Source organism: Cryptotermes secundus, unplaced genomic scaffold (genome assembly GCF_002891405.2).
Source record: "Cryptotermes secundus unplaced genomic scaffold, Csec_1.0 scaffold2057, whole genome shotgun sequence".
NCBI classification, from domain to species: domain Eukaryota; kingdom Metazoa; phylum Arthropoda; class Insecta; order Blattodea; family Kalotermitidae; genus Cryptotermes; species Cryptotermes secundus.
The window spans coordinates 152,684-177,413 of record NW_019735591.1 but is presented as its reverse complement, the minus strand read 5'-3'; the positions used below and the strand labels follow the sequence as shown (position 1 = coordinate 177,413).

At 42.4% G+C, this 24,730-nt stretch overlaps 1 long non-coding RNA gene across 2 annotated transcripts in view; it reads right to left on the bottom strand.

The window, feature by feature from the left end:
• Window positions 1-24,730, bottom strand: part of LOC111869710 — a 185,263-nt gene that overhangs the window by 71,866 nt on the left and 88,667 nt on the right. For both annotated transcript variants that reach the window (XR_002843707.2, XR_004513582.1), the window contains exon 3: window positions 3,712-3,949. This is a non-coding gene — a long non-coding RNA (uncharacterized LOC111869710). The remainder of the gene's footprint in view (window positions 1-3,711; window positions 3,950-24,730) is intronic.

Sequence of the window (24,730 nt, the reverse complement as noted above, 5' to 3'; positions counted from 1 at the left end):
TGTTGTTTTGATCATACGAGGCGCTGCACATCCACGTGTAGAAGCATGTTGATTATAACGCTGTAAAGTGGGTCTAGTGCACCGACCTGTACCTCAGAGGGGAGCGACACGGTTCCTCAACTGTACACTCCAGCTTTGAACATGAGCGCCTTGTTGTCTGTCTATTCAGTAAATCTTGCATTGTTCAAGATGGAGGCACACAAACTCTGCCATGCGGGTGGTCGGCCAGCCGGGTAAACCTGAACCAGGAAGGGTAAAGCACTTCATGACATCCCTATATAACGCTTAACTATAGCTGGTTCCTATGAAGCAGAGCTCAATTCGCAAATGGAGGCTGTGAGGCACAGAGGTGACATCTGCAGTCGAAATATTAATCTAATCCTTAGCTCAGACATGGAACTGCTCGCCAGCAAGGGATCAACTAATGAGGGCGAAGGTTTTTTATTTCTTGCGCCCCCTCCTCTTTAAACATTTGTCATGCGATCACAGAAATATCGAACCGATAAATCACGTGTTTTTTTTTTTTGCAAAGCGCACGACGCTTCTATCTGCATTTTTATTTCCATAATGACATAAATAGTCTAGCACTGAATGCCTATACTAAAAATGAATTTAACTTCATTTCTTACCAATTCAATGTAGGAGACGGCTTATTCATACTGTAAAGTGTATATCCATTGCTAGGCAACGGGTCGGTAAATATATTCCCGCTGAAGCAAAGGCGCGGAACAATATAGCATCCATTGCCATGTAACGGACCAGTAAACACACATCCTTAACAAGAGAGGACGGTGTTTTCCGAGGGGTCAGTGCAACGTGTTTATAATAAGTATTCGGCTGGACAGGAGTAGTAGAAGAAGAATACAGCGAAGTACATTAGAGTAGTCGGAAGAGAATTGGATCGAGTTCTGCAGATGGAAGTCGAAGATGGCCGAGAGGAAATGCCAAGAAAAGAATTAGATTGTGCCAAGACGATTTCATGTGTAAACTGAAGTGACAGACTGTGATAAATCCGTTGCCAGGATACGACTAGTGAATACTGAAAATCCTAGTGCGTGCGTAACGGTGAACTGGAAAGTGTGTAGAATAGCGATAGCGCAGTATAGCCTCTAGTCCCGAGTCGTGTGAAGCTATAAGATGCAATAAATCCAATCAACCGATCCAAAACCCCGTCTTATAAGTCACAACCCAACAGATGACAGTATGAAGGGAGACTATCTGGTTCGATGCAATTGGGAACGGGCTTGCGTCCCTCATGAGGATTGTGTACATCTAACAACCCAGAGTAAAAATAAGTATTATAAAGGCCCTTGGAACTGACAGGCTTTTATGAACATGGCAATTAAATTTTTGCCCCATAAAGGCGGAGTATTTCTTAATTAGCTAAGCGACTATTGGGTTATCAAGGAGAACTCATCTCCGTAGAAATGCATGTGCGGTATGATCGAACGGTGACAGAGCGATTCTCCTCCAGCCTAAGGACTGGGTCGGTACTAACAGCACCTCACTCTAAAAAGCGCTGTGTTATGAAATGTTATACAGGACCTCGAGTATGGCACGCCTTTGCCGAGACGGTAATGAACTATCAGCTTCCATAAAGAACGGCACACTTCTGGGCTAGCTGAGTGACCACTAGAATCTCCAGCCCTCAGCTGCATGGAGTTACTTTTCTCGTTCGCAATCAATTATTTATTCATCATAATTCATAAAGTTATTTAAAGGGACTGGAAGGCGAGACATGCAACAGGAGTGAAACCTGTTTATTTATATTATGTTTAAGCATCCTGTTGCACTATACACTTCTATATGTAATAATACAAATGCCGTCGTGAATGCAACAGTTTATTTGGTTGTAGATCTTTGTCTTTCCTTCCTCTACACTACATGTTTCGGCCGTAATTGGCCGTCATCAGGTGTATTTTTCACTATGTAGCTGTCACACTGCACACAGTCCAAAATCTAAAACATTACAGCGTCTTCACCAAGCTGACTGTCACAAGCTGACACTGATTACCGCGTCCGGATGAAATTCCTGTTACGGGGAGAAGTAAATGTACTTTGATGGGGTAGAATGCAGATGATTCAGGGTAAAGATACTTTCTTGTGCAAGAGAAAAAGGGTTAATATATCTAGCAGGGAGTAATAAATATTTTGTTCTTACATAGCATAATGGTAAGATAAAATTTTCCCTGTGCTTAACTAATTAAACACTACTCCATGAAGGCGTATGGAGGAGTGCATGTATAGATCGACATTTTCTTGACCTCGGCACTAGTTGGATCTGATTTGTCAGCTACACTCCTCGGCCGCTTTACCCCAGGGGAAAGAGCTCCCGGTACCCATTGCATAAGAGGTTGGGTGTACCCCAGAACCGGTCTGGACGACGTGGAGAAGAGATTATTCTTTACTCTACCGAGGCTCGAAATCCGACCCCTCTGTCGTCCAGGCCGCAGCCAGTCGAGCATGCTATTTTGTTTACAGTAGTAGGGCTGGATTTAAGAGGAGCGACCGAGGTAGTCGTCCCAGGGCGTCCAGAAAACAGACGTAGTATCCATGAGTTTTGCCGAGACATATACTTCCATAAAATCACAAAATCTTTGTTTGCATTTATAGTGATCACAAGAAATACGAACAAAAAGATATACCTGTCATATCTTAAATTTGTTTTTACTGATAGGGGTTTCAACATTCTGAATTCTCCGGGGCTCCCCATTACCGCAAATTCCGCCATAAATAGTAGATCTAATGTTCCTTAAATTGTATAAGTTTTGTCTGCATATGGCGAGGAGAACTTAACAAAAATCGAAAGCAAATCTCTGTAGGCTGGGGCGGCATTCGAACTTTACTCTGGCTTTTCTAGGGCCCAAAATGTTTCCAGCCTGAAGCGGCGTGGTCGATGCACTAGCAGGTGTTATTTTCAATCAAGTTAGAAAGAGTCCCCGCCCAAGAGATTATTAGAAGCATTAAGCTACCCCAACTGTACGAAGCCGGGATAGCGTAGTTGCTATAGCGACTGGTTACGGGCTTGATAACCGAGGGTTCGGATTTCGAGTCCCGATAGACTCAAAATTTTTTCTTCTCCACATCGTCCAGACCGGCTCTGGGGCCCACCCAGCCCCTTATCTAATGGGTACCGGAGGCTATTTCTCCGGTGGTAAAGCGGCCGGTGCGTGAAACTGACCACTCACCTCCAACTATTGGCGAGTCAAGAAAAGTGGATCTATACATCCACTCCCCATACATCTTCATAACGTAGTGCTTAATTATTTAACCACAGGGACAATTTTACTTTTACTTTAGTTTACTTTCCCAATTGTACAGACCATGAACTGCTGTAGTAAACTATGAATTAGGAAGGACATAGTAGTAGTCGGGGCTTATTTAATGGGACTAGCTCAAAATGAATTCATTAGAATACGGTAAGCGAAGTTCTATCATATAGTGATAATAAGAAAATGTACATTTATGCAAGTTTGAAATAGGGAAAAATATTAATAATATCGCGTAAAATTAAATAATTTTTTAATATTTTTCTAGACATCTGTGGGATATATACGTCCCAAAAGGCTCGCAAGGGTTAGCTGGGAGTCTTGAATAACTTGTACAGTAGACGCGACAGCAAAACCAAACAATGAGCTCACTAAACGTCGTATCCAAGATTTCATCTTACGGCAATTTACCAGCAGTAGTATGAGTAACTTGTGGTCTTACCTTCACAATGTCAGTATTTTCTATGCATGTCCTTATGTCGAGGGTGCAGTGTAGGACGTCGCCCAAGATGACAGAAGAGTCAGTCACGGAGAACATTATGTGAGTCAGCGCAGAAATGTAAGTGCAGTCTGCTGCAAGGAAGCTTGCCGAAACACGCGCGGTCTGTTTCGTTGAGGAGACGGTCCTGGAAAACACAGCAACGCTCGAGGTACTGCAGCCGCAGACACTCTGCCCCCTCCTGCAAGCAGAACCCCAAGTCTAACGAATGTTTTGCCAACCACTCAAGTACTCCTATGGATCTATACGAGAGTCAAGGATTTCAAGACGCTGGACAATTTAATTGTGGTTGTCTTCTGGGTTATCATTTCCTGTAATCTGATAGATGGATAGCAGAGTTTCAGAAGTACTGCTGCTTCCACCTTCAGATTCTTCCATGAAAATAGAGGCAATAACTTTCTTCGAAACACTCATATCCATCTAAGAAACCCAGAAGACCACAGGTTAAGTAGATACCAGTAGATAATCAGCTTCTAACAGAAATGAGTACCAGGATTCTTCCTGTAGGTAAAGGGCGGCCGGGGCGTAAGGCTGACAACTTCACCGTCTGCAAGATGATTGTCCAGAATATGTATGAGCCTTGACGTCTCACAACCTTACGAGTCTCCAAGGCCTGTTACAGGGATAGTTTTACTTTTTCACTTTTATAATTTTAAATTTCCCACAGACCATAAAATAACTAGATCTTAAATTGGAATTTAAAGGAAACATCTTAGAGACATCCTTTCTCTGTAACCGGCCAAGTACCGTGTCAAAGAGAAAACTTCAGGCTTAAAGACAAAGGGTGTTATAGTGTGCTCCATATTCAGAGCTATCGCATGCCTCAGGAGTGCGGTGATAGATAAATACAGAACAATTGTAGAATGGTGATTAGAAAGGGAAAGCCGAAAATCGAGAAAGCCTGTTCCATGTTATTTTTTCATCGAGAATCTCGTATGAGGTAACCCGGGATTTGAACCTGAAAATCGGCAGTGATGAGCGAACGCCTAACCACTTGAGCTACAGCACTGCCTTTCAGAGGAAATGGTAAAGACGTTTACGTAAGAGGAGAAACCGTCAGGGAATGGAATCTTCCAGACAGAAGGGACTGAGTTCCTTGTCTGCACACACGCAAACATGCCTCAGTAATCTGTTTGCACTCGCAAGGAGCTCTCCCACCCACAACAATATCCATGCCGGCGATAAATTGCCGACAGCTTAACTACTGCGACATTACTACTGCGGGGTATTTCCGTGACACGGCAAACAGCACTAAATTTACCACACAAATATTCAAATTGTTCCACAAACAACCACATTTACTTCGAGTAGTCGTTTCCTACTACTACGACTTTTAAAAGAGTGCTTTATACCCTTCTTTAAGGTTGTAATTAAATTTGGCGTCAAACTTTATTTCAGGAATTAGGGTAGATCAGTCGGTATAGCGACTTCTTATGGGATGAAAGATCTGGGTTCGATTCCCGGTAATGCAAAGTTTTCTCTTTCCTCCATGACGCCCAGACAGATTCTGGGGCCCACCTAGTCTCCTTTCCCATGCGTACAAGGGGGCTCCTTCCTCGGAAATAAAGCGGCAGGTCTGTGCAGCTCACCACTCACCTCCATCTAGTGCCGAGGTCAAGAATGGTGGAGCTGTACCTCCGCTCCCCTATATGCCTTCATCGCATAATGCTTATTTAATTAAGGGATAAGTATGCCTTTCTTCGAACTTTATTATGATTTCCTTAAAGTGGAAATATTTGGAGTTGGACATGGCGTAAATATTAGGTAACGCTGTTTGCTAAATGGACAAACGGATGAAATGGGAGCTGTATCCTGAATTCAACGTAGGTTTTACAGATACGGTAGGTCTATTGCAAAATTATTAATTGAATAAATACGGAAAACAAACAAAGACTTCTTATTACAGCATTTAGTTGGGAAGCCTGACGGCAATAGCCGAAACTCATGTTTCCTTCAGTGTACCTGGAGCAATATTGATGTTTCTGAAAATCAAAGTTTTAATAACAGAGAAACTTCACGAGATTGACGTTCACATGAAGGTGACTCTTCTGGCGTACTACAACACCGTGTACTCTGGTAGTTCGTTACCAACACATTTCGGAAAAGTATAGAAGGTGGAGGAGACAACGTCAGTAAGGATATACTAGATTATACGGTGTCACATCCTAGAAGACAGCAATATTCAAACAGAAAAAATTGACTAATATTGTATTACATTGTGATATGACGGCTGAAAGCCGGAATGTTGGACCAAAAAGAATGCAGCCGTTGCTAAACGACGGCGTGATTAGTTCTACACAGCTACTCGCCCAAACATCCACAAGCTCGACCTACAAGAGAAAACAAATACAGAAACACGCACAAAAACATAAGTTCATGTAAGAAAAGTTTACTTCTGCTCCGATCACAACAACTATAACGGATAAGAAATATTTAAATGTTTTGGCATATAATTTTATACGTCGGCATTGAAGAGAAGACCACTTCTGCAAGAAGACCAACAACTCAACAATATTGTATAACAACAAACTACAACAAACATAACATTTTAATATTTGACCTAGAGTATTATACGTTGGCATTAACACTGGTAAATACGTAATATGTATAATCCTACCTTCTGCAGTTGTAATTTTAGCCTCTATAAAGGATAGGAGGAGAGAAGCAGCGAGTCTAAATATTCTACTTGACGATGGACATAAGGAGATGAAATATATTGTAAAATAAAAATAATACTTAAAATTTATTCACGAATCGTGTTGACGGAGACAATAATAACCTAAAATATTTCCGTCTGTTGATTGGCAGAACGGTGGTCCATAGGTATTTCATTAATATATTTCAGAAGTCACTTTAACTTAATGAAATGTTATATATATATACATTATTGCTATTATTCAAAATTTAATTCCTCTGTGAAACAAGCTACGACACGAAAATTAACTTCATGGAGCTGATGCAAAGGATATGGAAGGAAGTTGTCCTGGCCAAATTTAAGGTGTTATCCTGGAACTTTCCTGGACTGATGAAGACCTCGAAACCCTTCAGTCGGAATAGTTTTTCGGGCAAAAGGATTGGGCACGGGATCTACAGAATATTAAGCAGGAATGCTAATTATCACAAAGGTTTTGGCCATCCCTACGAAGGTAAAGTGGTTCTGCTGTGCCCAGGGCATAACCTACAGTCAGAGAGACAGAGAGAGAGAGAGAGAGAGAGAGAGGTAGAAGCAACCTCGTGGCGCCTTTGTGGCGTAGGCGATACAAAATTGAATCTCGAGTGGGTTCTGGAGAGTGGGGTGCATTTCACTAGGGATCACAAGGGATCGGCAAACTTTGCAGAAAGTGCGTCATAGCTATGAATCACTGCGACTTTACAAGCCGAAACAGAGGATGTAAAGAGGGTAAAGTATTGGCGCTACAGCCCAGTATAAGCCTCGACGTCCTTGCGGATGTACAGGAAGGACATTTCTTAAGCTTGTATCCCAAACGCAGGCGAGTGTCTAGTGTCAGGTCCACATCTCTTGCCTCCCGGGATGAGATAGTTGGCTGGATCCAGAACCGGTCTAGATATGGTGCCGAAGACAAGAATCTCCGCCCCCTGCTGGAATCGAACGTCGATTCTCTGGTCGACCAGACCCTGGTACTGTATCCCGATTATGTTTCAAGTGTTATAGCAGTAGAACCGCTTCCGTGAACTAATGATCAGAGTTCCTGGCTACAGATCCAGAGGTCCCGGATTCGATTCCCGGCGTTACCACATTTTCTGAGAAGTAGTGGGTCTCGAACGGGCTGAGGATAATTGAGGAGCTATTTGAAGGACATAGAGGCTCCGGTCTAGAAAACCGAGATTAACGGGGAACCGTTGCGCTGACCACGTGACACCCTCTATCCTCAAAATTGGCACTAACTTCGCTGACAAGCGGCGGTCCCTCGGTCGGTATAGTTCGCTTGCGGACTACAGGCCACGGAGATTCACCGGGATGTCCGTCTTTATCAACTACCTCGTGTAGCCACACAGAGAGGTAAGCAAGGTAAGTTTAAAGCTTACTGCGTTGAGTTACGTTACAATATATAAATCTGTATTCGTAATATAATCTATGAGGACAGAGATTAGCAGGGATCATGTATCAGAACAGCATATTTTGAATGAAATGTCTTTTGGGCCGATTTTGTTTGTTGTAACAGTAACGCTCTAGACTTGTATTCTGGGTGTGTTCGGTTCGTATCTCGGCCAAGACACAGGCTAACCTATTTTAATCGTGTATATACTCAGTCCATTCCAGGCTCCAGTTTAGTACCTTCGTTGGGTCACGATCCCTTGTTCTGAAATGCTTTGCAACTGATTATTCACCAACTGTCCTAGAACTCGATATTATGCAATCCATATAATCACAGAGACTGACAGCATCGTTAAATAAACAACTAAGAAAAATACTTTCTGATGTAAGATCCTGAGACACGCGATAGCGTTGTTAGTTGAGGCATTATGCTTACAAACCGAAAGGTCGCGGGTTTGATTCCCGATGTGGTCACTGGATTTTTCAATTGACCTAATCATTCAAACAGCACAATGGCGATGGGGTTGACTCAGCCTCTAACAGAAATGAGTACCAGGAATATTCCTGGTGGGTAAAGGGAGGTCGGCGCGTAAGGCTGACAACCTTACCGCCACCTGTGAGCCGATTGTCTAGAAAATGCGGAGCCTCGACGTCTCGCAACCCTATGGGCCTCCACGCCTGTTACAGGGATATATTTTTATTTAACATCCTATAAAATAACCTCTTCCAACACTCGGGATGTTCATTAAAGTACGAAAATGACAAGTACATTTAAAAGTATTAAAAATTTTCACGATTACTTATTGATCGTAGCACATCAGAACATCAACATCCTGTTGAAATGTCTATTTTCCCCATATATTCGCTCCCGTCCCCGTGCAAATTGCACGAAGATGTACGTAAGACTGACAACCTTACCACCATTTGTGGGCCGATTGTGAAGATGATGTAGAAGCCTCGACCTCTCACACCCTTAAAGCCCTCAATGGCCCGTTACAAGGATAACTTTACCATAAAGAACTCAGAATGTCAAATTTATAGGAGTTCGTTCATAGTAAATAATATTACTACATGCCTAGAGTCACAATACCGGCGTTAAAGCGATATCGCACTGCCAAATGAGTCCAACGCGAAACATGGAATGGAATTTAGGCTGGGGCCACACGAGCTCACAAAATGCGTCCGTTGTAAAGAACGTACTTATGTACGGATAGTGCTGAGGACACCACACAGTTGCAGAATGCGGTGCGTAGATTTTTGTCTGCAATGGAGCCAGAAGAAATCGTAGCATTCGCCTCTCTTGCTTATTTCTACAGCAGACGTCATGACGTTCGTTACAACGGACGCATTTTGTGCGCTCGTGTGGCCCCAGGCTTCAAAATTGAGAACTGGATGAAAAGCAACGAAGCATTCATGTGACGCTCAATTAGTATGATATTTGTCGAGTTATACCGTGCAGATCCTGTTGCCAGAACACTTTAAAGGGAAACCTGAACGTTTGTAACATTCGCTAAACCAGTCTGTGATAAAACTTCCCGCAGTCGTCCGCATATCTTGCCTTTCACCACAAAAATGAGACGGTAGCCATATTTATCCTGTGGTGATTTATTTTATGACGTCAGCAGTTAGCCTGTATAGCACAGAAGGGTAGGACTGGCGAATAGTGAATTGGAAGGAAACGGTCATGACCTCATCGCGATGTTATCTCGATTGTGTTCCTGGAGTGTCTGAGTAAAATTATTAACTACCAGTCAGAATAACTGATGTCCCTGCCGATACTCGAACCAAAAACCTCACGAGTATAAGTCTGGAGCTCTAATACTACATCAGCTCTTTCGCTGAGACGGTATCTAGTTGAACATGGTAGTTACTACACAGTTGACAGGAAATACAAAAGCAGGTATTACGCTGAACGTAATTAAAAGTAGCGTAGACATCTTGAACACACAGAGTAATACACTATATTGGGTTTTTGGACTTTATCCATCGTCCAGGTCCAGTGATTGAGGCTAGCTCTTTCTAACGGACCCAACAGAATAGGTGTTTTCCTTCATCTGAGGACGGAAACAGATCCAGTTTCCGAAACGTCGTGTTTTTATTAGTTATCTTAAAAACCAGGATGATGGATAAAGTCCAAAAACCCAATATATTAGTGTGTTATACACCATCGTCAGAATCCTATAGTAACTACACAGAGTAATATTAATCCGAATATCAATCACAGACACACTCAGCATCGTGAGGAGCTAATTCAAGGAAATAGCACTCCGGTCTAAAAACCCGAGATTAATGGCCGTGGGGGTCCGTTCCGCTGACCACGCGACATCCTGTATCTGCTAAAGTTGGCACTAACTTAGCCGACAAGCGGCGGTCGCTCGGTCGGTATAGTCCGCTTGCGAACTAAAGCCACGGAGTTTTGAATACCTGAAACAGTTTTTTTTTTAATTTGTATATAAATTGTAACGTGCTATCATATGGTCATTGCTGCGCAACTGCTACAATATGAAGTTAACAGCCAACGATGAGTCTCCACGGTTACAACGAATACATGGAAAGTTCCCACAGCGACAAACGCAATAACAGTGGTCCGTTCCTTGGGAATGTCCTGGACAACAAACGCGTTTCCTAGGAGATGAAAGGAAACGAATTGTTCGAAGCGTTGCATGACAACAGAAGGTTCACTGCGTAGCAACAGCAGTCCCAAGGGACTCGGACCCGAGAAAGACTGCGCTGACAAGGACCAGCAGCATATACAAAAGAAAAAACAGTCCTCTCGTCAGAGAGAGAGAGACCCACAAAAACAACGCCGTAACTGTCAAGAAGTAATAAATATCTGGTCATGAGCCCCAGATGGGGCTCGACGCCAAGACTTACTGACTGTCTGACTGACCGTTAGCAGCAATGTAACTGGACTTGACTAAGAGACCAGAGTTGAAGTATAGCAGCCGCCGGGTAACAGTGAAGTAGTGGATAATTGTTATACTTAAATGTGTAAAAGCGTATGTTTAATAAATATTCGCTAAATCCGAAATCTGCGTGAAATTAATCGTCCCGTTACCTAGGAGACAGAAGTAGGGTACCAGGTAACACGCGACAAAATATATACGTATATATATCATGGCGCCTGAGCCCATCGCAGCGGCGTGCTTCATAAATCCCTCCCATTAGTCTGTCTGTGTACGCTGCTAGGTAGCGGCTTGGTAAAAACGTTACCGCAGCAACGAATACACACGAAACAATGAGATTGTTCGACGTGTCGTTTTCTATAGGGTCTGTGTCCTGTCAAAGGAAAGGAAGCGATTAGTTCTTCCCAGATCTACTTGTTACACATGCAGTTATTGATAAGAAGGGAAAATAAAGACTTCATTGCAAACTATACTCAACACAGGCTTCCAATGCAAAATTTCATTAAAGTCCATTAAGTAATTCCTGAAAATAAATATGCGAACATGGCCCCATTAGGAGCCGGGATAGTTCAGTCGGTATAGAGACTGGCTACGGGCTGGAGGACGGAGGAGTCGGAGTTCGTGTCCCGGTGAGACAATAATTTACACTTTTCCATGTCGTCCACACCGGCTCTGGGGTCCACCCAACCTTCTATACAATGGGTACCTGGGGTAATTTCCACGGGGATAAAGCGGACAGGGCGTGAAACTGACCAGTCACCTCCAACCACTGCCGAGGTCAAGAAAATGTGGATATACATCTACTCCCCATACGCCTTCATGGCGTCGTGCTTAATTAGTTAAACACAAGGACTTTACCTGTACTTTATAGTGTTCCCTTTCATATCTATATTATATAACCAATTCATTTAAAACAGAGTGCATCATCTTCAGAGGCATTATTGAAAGCGACAGTATCATTCACAGAATAGCATCAAATAGATAATTTCTGTCAGGGTGAAACTCCTACAGACTCAAAGGCACATAGGAATAAAGCGCTGGCACTTGCAATCAAATTGAAATTAAATTAAAAATTTTGTAGGTTTCTATAGTAAAACAAGTAAACGCAGTCCTAATGACTGGTTTGTAAATGACTTTAACGGTGTGAAATCGGTTGGGCAGTGGCGCGTGCAACGCTTCACAATCAACGACCGTATTCAATTACACTGAGCTCCGCGAATGTATATAGTCTCTATGACAGAAAGAAACCAATTAGTATTCACGCACACAGCGACACTGCCGGGCGTACATGGAGGTAGCAGGGCGATTCCTGGCGGCGTATTCTGCATTCAAAATTCAATCTGACACTAAGCCCTCTATCACACAGAGAATGTTACTTTATCAAATGCAGCAAGGCTTATGCTTATACAATTTATAACGCACCGGTATATCAAGTAGTTTTTCTAACAAGGCTTTACCCTGTAGCTACATATTGTGACATGTAGACCCGTTGCTTGGCAACGACTAGATAAACATATTCCCGCGACAACGAATAATTAGGCAACAGTTATTTAACTTCGGTTTCTATGCAGCACGCTGTAAATACAACAATAGAGGAAGAGATGTTTTCTATGTCGTTCGCATATATCCATTATGGGGAAATGGATGTTTTCTGTGGATCCGCCTCGATACTATATAAGTAGTCCATTCGTAAATCAGAAGTCAGGGACGAAAAGAGAACCCAGTGTCTGGGGGCCACCCTGTTCCTGGGGGGATATAAATACGAGGAACTTGCCCTCCAGGTTGCGGGAGTTTCGAATTTGAGACAGTAAAATATGATCATGAGTCCCACGGGATTCGGACCTGAGGATGACTGCGCTGGCGAGCACCAGCCTCAGTTGTAGACGACAGACCTATCCTCTCATCAGAGGATTCTCAGCGGCTTGTATCATATAGCATCGAATGGGAAAGCAGTTCTGAAAGCTGCCTGGATGAATACGGTCGTGTAGTTTTCTCGCGAAAAACGAAAAAAATATATAAAAACTCACTGGGATGGCCAACCTTCGGGCGGAGAGTGGAACCTGAATCGGAGCAGAACTGTTAACCACTACAATTGAAATGTTTGTTGTCTGAAAATGAGCTGAAGTCTTAAGAGCATCTGTTTGTGATATTTCCAAAAATTATTATTGCCAGCCATTTTCGCGTGTCATTAAAACAATTTGCAGAATTAGAACAGTAATAACTTAGTAGTATTAAGCTTTAATGGGGACGAAAACAGGATAAACAAAAGTATTCTAGGAATGTTTCCGTTCCATAGATTATGTGACAGAAATTTCTCAGTTTTTAATTAACTTCCAGGCAAACTTCAATACATTTAATTAATTTCTTTGAAAATAATTTGTAACGCAAATTTATATGTACAGAAGGACGTTCTGTCAGACGTACTCTAAATAAAATGTAAAAGTTCACTCTGAAGGAACACAATTTAATGTTGTTTACGCTCGGACTGAAATTAATATTACTGGAAGTTGTTTACTTGCTGAGAACATGTAGGTCTATATAAAATAGGCAAGTTGCTCATTGCACTAACGTCTATAAGCATCTCAAGTTGCATGGTACTGTTTGTTCTCACGGATAAATTCATTATCATACGGCGGTATTACACACAGAATATGGATCAAGAGTGGTTTCACTGTTGACATATTAATTATGTCTATTTATTTTTGTGTCCTTTAAAATAAAATAATATAATTCGATTGACCGCCACGAAGGCAAGCCTTCTTCAGATCTATCAAATCTTGCTTTATTAAATAAAATTGTTCGAGGTACAGGCCTGTTTGGAATACATGACGTATAGAAAGTTGGATCTACTCTCGGCTTGCCCAGTTGCTTGTGATTCTAGTGATGAGGCTTGTATTCAGGAGGTGTCCGGCTCGAATCTTGATCCAGACACGTATTATCCTGACTTAGGCTTTTCGTGGTTTTTCTCAATCCCTACAGGCAAATGTCGGGATTATATGATAATTGAGGCCATGGTCGCTTCCTTGCACACACTTTACAACTCATAATTCGCTATCACCCAAATATTCGAAGCTATAAAATCTTGGTTACTGAGAAAAAGAAAACTCCGTGGCCTGTAGTCCATAAGCGAACTATACCGACACAGGGACCGCCGCTTGTCGTAGAAGTTAGTGCCAACTTTAGCGGATAGAGGGCGTCGCGTGGTCAGCGCAACGGATCCCCACGGCCATTAATCTCGGTTTTCTAGACAGGAGCCTCTATTTCCTTGAAATAGCTCCTCAGTTATCCTCATGAGGCTGAGTGGACCCCATTCCAGACCCACTACTTCTCAGACAATCTGGTAGCGCCGGGAATCGAACCCGGACCTCTGTATCTGTAGCCAGGAACTCTGACCACTAGACCAAAGAGGCGGTCCTTGGCAACTGAGAGAGTCATTAAATAAATGACAGGTAGATTAAAATATGAAACAAAATATTCCCGTCATCGGATGATTGCTTGTCACCAATGCTTGAGGTACTAGACAGTATTCAAAAGCTTCCGGGTGAAATTGCAATCATATCACAAATACCAAACAATAAAGGTAAAGCTATCCTTGTAACAGGCCATGAAGGCTCACCGGGTTGTGGGGCGTCGAGGCTCCCAAATTTTCTCTAGACAATCGGCCCACAGATGGCGATAAGGTTGTCAGCCTTGTGCTCCCCCAGCCTTTAAACCCCCAGAAGATTCCTGGTGCTCATTTCTGTTAGAGGAGGTGTCGATCCAGGTCCAGAGTGCGGCTGGAAGGGTTAGGTAAATTGAAAAAATCAACCTCATCGGGACTAGGAACGTTCCAGCTTGTAGCACAGTGCCTCAACCAACAACGCTACCGCGAGCTCCTCCAAATAACAAGGAAATTATAATAAATCAGTCAGTACGGTGACCAATTAGCAGAAATCGGAGACAGACCTAAATTCCAGAACGTTGTGTACATCATATATACATCAGACAAGGAACGATGTTACTCAGTCAGTGTCAGAAAAGTTTAGAGGACCATCATACTTTTCTCAGTCCATTAGTCTTCCGCCTCTCGTCCAGAAGATCAGCTGTCATTAGAAATGTACGAGTAATTTGATTCAAGTGAAAACTAAACTGAAGTCGACATGAAACTTCATTAACAGAAATCCACAGCCAAAGAAAACTGCACTGAATTGCTCGATCTGTCTCTGCGAGTTTACTTCTTTTCAAGGGAACGCGCCAGAAGAAGATATCCATTTTCCAACTTACTGCGTAGAAGTCCCACAGCACTAGGCTGGCCACTTCAGATAAGAGCGATTTCGGTGGAGAGCTTACCACGGACACTTCAATCGATGATTTTGTCCTGGAAACGGTTTATGCTCATATTTGTAGCCTAAATACAGAGCACAAAACACGCTCGTATGTAACTGGTCATGACGACAGAGAGAATCTTATTGGAGAAATAGCCACACTACACGTACTACTTAATTAGTCAAATAATTCAGCGGTATTTTCTCAAAACAATTTTAATGACTATAGTCTACATTCGTGAGCCGGGGCAGCGCAGTAGGTATAGCGACTGCCTACTGGCTGGACCATCGAAGCCTCCTATCCAGTGGGTACCGAGGTTTTTTCACCGGGGGTAAAACGACAGGAGCGTGAAGGTGACCACTCACCTCCAGCTTGTGCCGAGGTCAAGAAAATGTGGATCTATACATCCACAATCCCATATGCCTTAATGGCATAGTGCTTAATTATTTAAGCACAGGGACAAATATGCCTTTAAATTTATAGTTTACATTCACGAATCGGTCGCCTGAAACTGGTTTGTGAAATAATAATGGAACAGGAGACCTAACGAGGGGGAAGTTTTTTGGAACCGAAATATCCAAATTTTCGGTAAAAGTAAAGTAAAGGTATCCCTGTAACAGGCCGGGGAGGCCCACAGGGATGTTTGATGTTGAGGTTCCCACATTTTCTAGACAATCGGCTCAAAGATGGCGACGAGGCTGTCAGACCTACGCACCTGCCGCCCTTTACTCCCAAGAATATTCCAAGAACATTCCTGGTACTCATTTCTGTTAGAAGATGAGTCGACCCCAGGGCCATAGTGTGGCTGGAAGGATTAGGTCAATTGAAAAAATTTAATGACCTCATCGGGACTCGAACTCGCGACCTTCCGGTTTGTAGCATAGTGCCTCAACCAACTAAGCTGCCGCGTACCCTCCACATATAGGGTGGATATTGAAAGTAACACACCTTAGAACAGCATAGTAAACAGTTTGCTTCCTATGAATCACATTCTGCAAAGGCAAGGAAACAAAGCAGTTCAAGTATCTGAGGCGCTTCGCTTTCGAACTCTCTCTTGCGTTTCCACAGAGAGTATTAAGATCCCCAAACTGAGGCCTCTCACCGCGTAATATCCGACAACAATCATTGTTCTAGTCAGCCCCTAATATTACTGTAGGAGGAATTCTATTCTTCCACCGATGAAGCTGGATATAATATCTCGAATATTAAAAGTACTGGATTCATTAAGTGCAATCTTTATTTCCTTCTTCATAATTCTTCATTATATATTCTTATTAATGTAGACCAAATGAGTTTTACTGAACCACTGGGTACGGGGTACAGAGGAATGGGAGAGACATTATTAAAGAGATAGAAGTCAGATAATGAAAACAGTGTTGTTATTAACCATAGGAACTTCCTATACAACGTAATTATCTGCACTTTTACGTTCATTTTGAAGCCTTCTACTCCATCTTGAAGCGCTCTGTAAGGCTGTTCTAATGATTCTAGAAAAGTTTGGGTTCATTATACCAACTTTATGTTGCTAACTGTCCATTATGTAAGATGTACTTCATATAGACTACATGCCGGGTATTCGTTCTACTCCCGTCTTCAGGGAATTAGTTGCTTGACATATCACGAATGGAGATATATACAGTATATTGGTCAAGCAATTTCTGTGTTTTATGAAACACAAAGGTTCATTGCCTTGTTCACAAAAGTTCGCCATTAGTTCCTGTACTAGAACAGATGAATCCAATCCACGCATTCCAAATTTTACTCATTAAAGCCTAGCTTACTATTTCTATCCCATCTATGCCTAGGTCTTCTAAGTTGTGTTTCCTTCCATGTTTTCCGATACAAGTTCTGTGTTTTCCCGTCACTCTCACAGGTTAAATACTCTCCATCTATCTTTTTCTTGGTTTAGTCGCTGTAATATTTTAAGCCCTAAAATAATGGAAAAATAATTGTTTTATTTATTTTAATGCGAGTACTGGATACAATACGAAACGATGACGAGCTTTAAAGGGAATATTAAACCGGCTTCCTGAATTCATATTATATTGTTTTCATTTCGGATCGCATTCATGTCTGTTATTCTCTGATATTAATGGAGATCCATTATTATTTGATCAGTTCTCCGAACTCGGCCTCCATAAGCATCTTAATGTATCAATCTAATTCCTGTCAGGTATGCGCTCCGTTGGAATTTCGGCCGAGCGACCAATGTGCTATGTGGAATTCCTCGGCCCTTCTAAGAAAACAAACTATTCGACAATATGTAATCAATGGAGTTGAGGAGGCATCTATAAACGAGACCGGAACCACATCAAACACAACCTCTCGGGTTTATTTCCGGCTTCGCCAACATTGAGAAACAGCTGAGAAAACTCACGAAGGGGAAGCAACTCTTCCAGTGGATTCCGGAAGTGGAGGCCGCCTTTCAGATACTAAAAGGGTCTATACGTACTGCCCTTGTTCTCGCTTACCCTCAACCAAGAGAGAGGTTCGTCATTGACACAGACGCGAGTAACGTTAGGGTTGGAGGAATGCTCTCCCAAGTAGAGGACGGACAGGAGCGAGTATCAGCCCACTACAGTGAGACGCTCAATGAACGCGAGAGAAATTACTGCGTCACCGAACAGATACCGCTTGCAATCGCGAGGGCTCTGGAGCATATCCATAGGAACCTCTACGGGTAGGAGTTGCACTTGCGCACCGAAAAATCTGCAGTAAAGTGGTTCATGAGTTTCGAGAACGCTGAAGGACAAACCGTCCGCCGAATTCAGCGCCTACAAGAGCAAACGTCCGAGCACTGTCAAGGCCGTGTGTCAACACAACGCGGCCGCTGCCCTTTCCCGATGGCCATGCCAGGCAGACGTCAAAGAGGAACAGGCAACCGCAGCGGCAGCAGCAGCCGGTTGGGACCCAACAGCTCTGAGAACGTAACAACAGAACTACAATGTAGGACCCATTCTGGAGACACATCAGGCTGAGATGACTTAGTGCGTGCTATAGTGAACTGCAGACTGTGTGAATTAGCTTTAGCGCTATAGTTACTTGTAGTTATGTTCTGTAAATGTTCAATAAATGCAACTACCAATCTAAACTCCGTCTATAGACACTCAATCATATGACAATATTAATTAAAGCAAGCAGAAGACGCATAGCTCAATCAGCCAAGTAGTTTTACACAATATGATTTCTGCTTTACGTTTGAGCGTTCATATTATATTCACATAGGCCTTTTCATAGAACTAACATAATTTTATATCGGAAAATTTATAATATAAGAGTCGAAATTATTAAAATATGGGCCTAGTGAGGCCATTCAATTTCTTCTTTTAATCTCACAGAATTCTTTAATAAAATGACTAACTTTTTGTTGTATTTTCACATATTACATTTGTAAGCGTATCAGTTCAAATGAAATAAAGCTTTCTACAGCTTATCGTCCTTACTCTGAAATAATATTTCGTCATGCACGAAGATAAATGGTAAAGTTTTATAATTTTTCTTTTAGTTCTTCCTATTTACGTATAAGTGTGACAATTATTAAAATTATCGTTCTGAGCCTCGTTCTGAAACATAGAGAACTCGAGGTGGAACGTCACGCGTGTCAGATTTGGGTTCACGACTACAATAGCAAAGTCGTTCTTACGAAGAAACTGCCCTCTCATTGTACTGCAACTTGATGGACGTGTTGCTAAGGCAACGATGACGTAAAGACTAGTTCCTTGTGTTACTAAGACAGAAACTAGAACTGAAGTATACACATCTGCAGCTCATAAATAGATCCCTTTAGCTCTATCAAGAAATTTATTGAATCTGGCAAAGATCTCGTGTCTTAAATATAAAAACAAGCACCATTTCATGAAGGCATATGGAGTGTACATGTATATTCTTAACTTCTGAATTAAATGACAGTGAATTGTCTGCTTCACGTTCCGGGCGCTTTACCCGCGGGGAAACAAATCATGGTACCCATGGGATAGGGCGCTGGGTAGGTACCGGATGCGGCCTGGCCGCGGTTGGGAAGAGGACAATCTCTTATATCCCGTCGGTAACTGAACACCAATTCTCTAGTCGTCTAGACCGAGGTCTGTGGCATTCAGTTCAGAATGCTTTGTCGGCAGGGCGACCAGTGCGATATGTGGAATTCCTCGGCCCTTCTAGGAAAACGCTGTGACATCAAACTGTTCGAACGTACTTAATCAATGCAGTTGAGGAGGCGTCTATAGACGAAACAAGAACCACATCAAACACGACCTCTCGATTTGCACCAGGTCTCTAAATGCCTCTTAAGTTAAGCAGGCCATACATAGTTTTATAACTGTCAAACGACAATTTACTTCGGTAACCTTCACTTCACATTGCTAGATGTCTCCATTTCTGCCAAGGACAAGTTGTGGCAGTGTCTCAGCAAAGGAAACTCCACGGGATTTCTCCCACCTCCCGGAGGGCCAATGCCTTCCATCTAGTTCTCATCAACGACTGTGCGAAACTTTACAGTGTTCTTGTGGTCGTGCCGACATGAAAGTAAATTGGAACATTTGTAATATATTAATTCAAGCAAGTACAAGACGCATAACTGAATCAGTTAAGTCTTTGTACACAGTAATATTTCTGTATCCATTTCTCCTTTACTTTTCAGCCTTCATTTAATATATCCACATAGGCCTTATCAATTGACTTCTGGCCCAGTACTTCAATGCGACATCTCAACTGTCCTTGGTCGTGGCTGGATCCCAACTGTCTTCAGCGGCGGCTATTCCAAGACGGTCTCGTTCACACGTCAAAGTCAAAGTCGCATTGCGACTGACGGTCAGTNCGTATGATTTAAAACCGTCTAATGTGAAAGGGTGCATTTGATCACGTACACCACTGAGTTATCGGTCGCCGTCCGGGCGCCGTGTGTTGTAGTGGCAGTGGACGGCTGCTGCACGGCACAGTGACGGCATTTTGCCGTCACCGTGTAATGTGAAAGGGGCCATGCTCTTCTTCACTCCACTGAAAGAATGTCGCCGTTCGAGTTTTTGCCGTGCGGTCAAAACCGTATAGTGTGAAAAGAGCCTTACGGTGGAGGCATTCGACCCCGCCTCCACACGGAGTTATTCTGTCGTTCATAAGTGTCTCAAGCTCTGCTTATATAGGCGTTATGCTTACCGGATACCAGACACCATTCCTCATGGTTCCGTTTCTACTATTTCGACAGTCCGTTGTTACGCAACGAGCCTTCGGTTGTTCATCTCCGGGGAGATTGGGCATTATCTACGCAACGGCTCACTGTTATTGCGTTACCATGGAAGTACCTACTCCAAACACGTTACAATATTGTCTTAAAATCCTGAAATAATTCATCAGTAAACATTATAAACATTGTGTAGGTGCTATATTGTGGAGTTAAGTTTAACTCATTTAATGCAGACACTGGCTAAACTTAATTTCTTCGTCGTATAATGCCTAGAATATAAGATGCATTTAGTTCCTCTCTGACTGTCTGCTACTCATTTGAGTTACTCTGCTGTTAGGTAAGGGCCAGCTTCTGCTCTCCCGCAGTTTAGTTACCGTCCAGCACCCTGCTTCGTACATCAATGCAAATATTGCCATTACAGCATACGATTTCTTTTTATTTGTATTTTGAAAGCAGGTTTGCCAATACTGTCAGACTTGCTTTTAGCCCCACTGTCAGTACATATAGAGCACCGACAGACGCACGACTTGTGTTTCTTTACAAGCCCGTCGGTACTCAATCATTATTTTCTGGTATGGGTACCGGGGAGTCCCGATCACAGCGGCCTCGCGGTCTAAGGCATGAACTGTCTTCACCCTCTCGAAGCATGGATGTCTGTGTGCTCTTATTGTGTATTTGTGTCCTGTGTGTACCTTGCGACCGGCTGATCCCCGACCACGGAGTCCTACCGTCTGTGTAAAAGATGAAAAACTGAAAAGCGGCAGGGGTCCAACAAAAGGCTGTACAACCATAGATTAGATATACAGACAGATAGATAGATAGATAGTCCCGGCGCATTCCGACCGAAAGAATGGAATGATTTATAATATTCCAGAGAGTCTCTAATATTTCTCTACAACACAGAGTTCTTTAAATGTATAATTCTTCCTAGCACCTTTTTTATATTTGTATAGATATTGGAAAGAAAGCAGGTTTCATACGCTACCAGAGAACTTCTTGTTCTGACGTCACCAGTCGGCGTTCAGAGCGAAAGTGGAGTAGCTTAGAACGCGATGCCTGGAATTTAAACACGAGACGAATTTAATTACAACCGCCTTCACCGGTGACATCGATTAAACGTGGCTCCCTAGAGTCACTCATCGGTCCTGCATTAACCCGTTATTCTCACCCGTTCAACAGGAAGCATAAATTGCTATGTGTCGCTACTGTAAATTAAATATGTTCCTAACTTGAAAGTGAACATACACGTAAATAAGAGAGGGATGCTCAGATTCACTGATTTAGTCGAAACTGATCAATAAATCGCCGAACACAGCGGCCGCACGGTGTAAGTCATGAACTGTCTTCGCTCATTCGAACACTGGGATCGTGGGTTCCAATCCCACTCGAGACATGGATGTCTGTTTGTGTTTATTCTGTATTTGTGTTAGGTAGCGGCCTTGGGGCGGGCTGATTCCCCGTACAAGGGGTCCTACTGACTGTCTAAGATTAAGAAACCGCAATGAAACGAGCGTTTCACGGATGCCCTATGCTCCAAGTGGGAGCAACATGAATATAAGAAGAGGATGAAGAAAAATCGATACATCACGATCCATGGGCTCCTTTGAAAGAAGATTCATATATAGTAGACACAATCGTTTCACAATGGGCCTAATCAAACAGCACTTCCAGAAGTTCTGCGAAGAAATCAAAACGCCTACATACTTTCCAATATCACCCATATCGCAATGCTAGCAGGAATAATAAATTAATGACTACACAATACAGCGATTCATTTCTGCTCATAATTTCCGCGGGTCTACTTAACTACGATCATGAAAGATTCGAATATTTGCTATGTAGAACCATTCTTTGATATATTTATATTCTTCACCATAACAAAATCTGACATACCTAACACCGATGTTTAATTAGTTCTCGACTTGAAACAAAAAGGTAAATGCAGATTGCTCAAGGAGAAAATTTTGTTTTATATTTCATATAAAATGCCGGTCACGGTAGCCAAGCGGTCTAAGGCATGCACTGCCTTCGCTCGCCCGGAAACCGAGATCGTGGGTTCGAATCCAACTCAGGGCATGGATGTTTGTGTGCGTTTTTCTGTGTTTGTCTACAGGCAGAGGCCTTGATCACTCGCCCGAGGAGTCCTACCGTATGTGTAAGATCTAGTAAACCGAAGTGAAACGGAAAGTTTCATGGAGGTAGGTCTAGGCCCAAATTGGGGCTGTAGCGCCGCAGGAAAAAAAAATATATAAAATACCTTTAAAAAAATTGGTACTTATCCAAAATCTACGTCACAGAATTTCAGGAGCCTTCATTACGTGGTTAGTTTATAGTTCGCTTGTGGACTAAAGGACACGGAGCAAAGCAATCTCTTATACGTGACCATAAAACTACATAATAATACACAACAGGAATCAAACAATAAATTCTAGCTACTAATCAGTGCATACTGAAAACTAATTCTGAAAGCAGGTCAGTAATGGAAAAGAAAAAAGCTACAGAACAACTGTACTTACCAAGAAGTCATGAATGAGAAGCGAACATGGCAGAAAAGGAAAATATTCTTGGGTCAATATTACTGAGTCCAAATTTGCTGAGAAATTACTCTACATAGCAGCATCATTTAATCCATAAATTTATTCTAGGAAGCTTAGAATCATGGTATAAGCGCTGTCGTTCTCCAAAATTTTTGAGGTTACTCAGATTAGGTATTTTTGGAGAATCTTGTTTTAAAGAATTTCTTGTTTATATTTCAACTCAGAACAAAGTATTGGTATAATGCATATATTGCAGATATTGTGTGAATGCTGACAACAGCGTCATATCTGGCGCGTTACAGGCTCGAGGACTTGTATACAGATGGATTCATTCACAAAATAGTGCCAGGAATTTAACAAAGGGGTCTGCCTCCACAATAGGTTAAGCCGAGGAGTTTGAGGTTATCCCATGAAGACGGACGGAACAATGATGATGTGACGCTTATCTACACTTCTCGATTAACATGTCTTGCAAGCAGAGAAATTTAAAAGTAATATTCTGAAAGAAGATGTCAAGGGCAACTGCCCTACGTTTCTAACTACGGAGTTTGTATTTATTTTCTATTGAAATTTTAAACCCGTCATTTCTTGATAAAGATTGGTCTCAACTACGGAATTATTCGGAGATCTAACCACACTAAAACTAAACTCCGTGGCTTAAGTGCGCAAGCGAACTATACCGACCGAGCAACCGCCACTTGTCGGCGAAGTTAGTGCCAACTTTTGCGGATAGAGGGTGTCACGTGATCAGCGCAACGGATCCCCACGGCCCTTAATTTCGGATTTCTACACCGGAGACCCTATTTCCTTGAAATTGATCCTCAATTATCCTCACGAGGCTGAGTGGACCTCGTTCCAGGGCCATTTCTTCTCAGAAAAAAAAAACCTGTAGCGCCGGGAATCGAACCCGGACCTCTGGATCTGTAGCCAGGAACTCTGACCGCTAGACCACAGAGGCGGTCGTGATCTAATCGCACAAAGTAATTAATATTTCAGGAGCTAAAGTCTGTATTAAGATGACGATGCTATTAATATATATTAATTCATATCCTCTTATACATGACAGATTTACGGAAACGCTATCCGTATAAACAAGCGGAGATAAGTTCGTTGCCCATCTCTTTCTCGTAGCTTGAATAATACACTGCGATGTGTATACCCATTCCTAGATAACGTAGAAATAAACGCGCATTCTGGGCCATAGATGACGATGTTTTCGTGGGGTCCGTGCAAAGTGGTTATAAGCAGTGTTCCACAGGACAGGAGTAGTAGAAGCAGAGTAGAAGGAATATACAACAGTAGTTGAAAGTATTCCATTCTAACCTTCGGAATTGCCGGCTGCAGAAATGACAAGAAAGGAATTAGACTGTAACAAGGAGACTCCATTGTGATTTGAAGTGACAGTGAGACTGATCAACCCGTTGCCAGGATACGACTAGTGAAGACTTAGAACCCTAGAGCGTATGCAATAATGAACTGGAAAGTGCGTAGAATAGCGATAGTGCTGTACTGCCTGCAGTCCCGAGTCGTGTGAATGTGTAAGGTGCAATAAATCCAATCATCCGATCCAAAAACCATCTTATAAGTCACCTCTACACGTGACGATATATTCGATCCGGAATATGGAGGCAGTCCGTTCCTCCGAAAAGTAAGTGTACGACACATCCCTAAATGTAGTGCTCTTCATAGAAACGGCTGTAAGATCCTCAAATTTATATTTTCACTTCTCTGTCTGCCACTGTCTGTTCTCCAGATAAAGGTAAGGTCTTGATTTCGATCCATGAGTCAAGGAAGGGATAAATACAAACGCTGCCGCTCTTTAGCAAGACACGTTTTAAAATACATCTCTACATCTTTACGTACAATAATTATTTCCTCTTATTCTTGGTCTACATGGATTGCATCCTGTTGTGTATTAGATAAACGTGTAAATGGATCTCTCAACACAACGTAAATAACTTCAAATGAATATAAAAATATA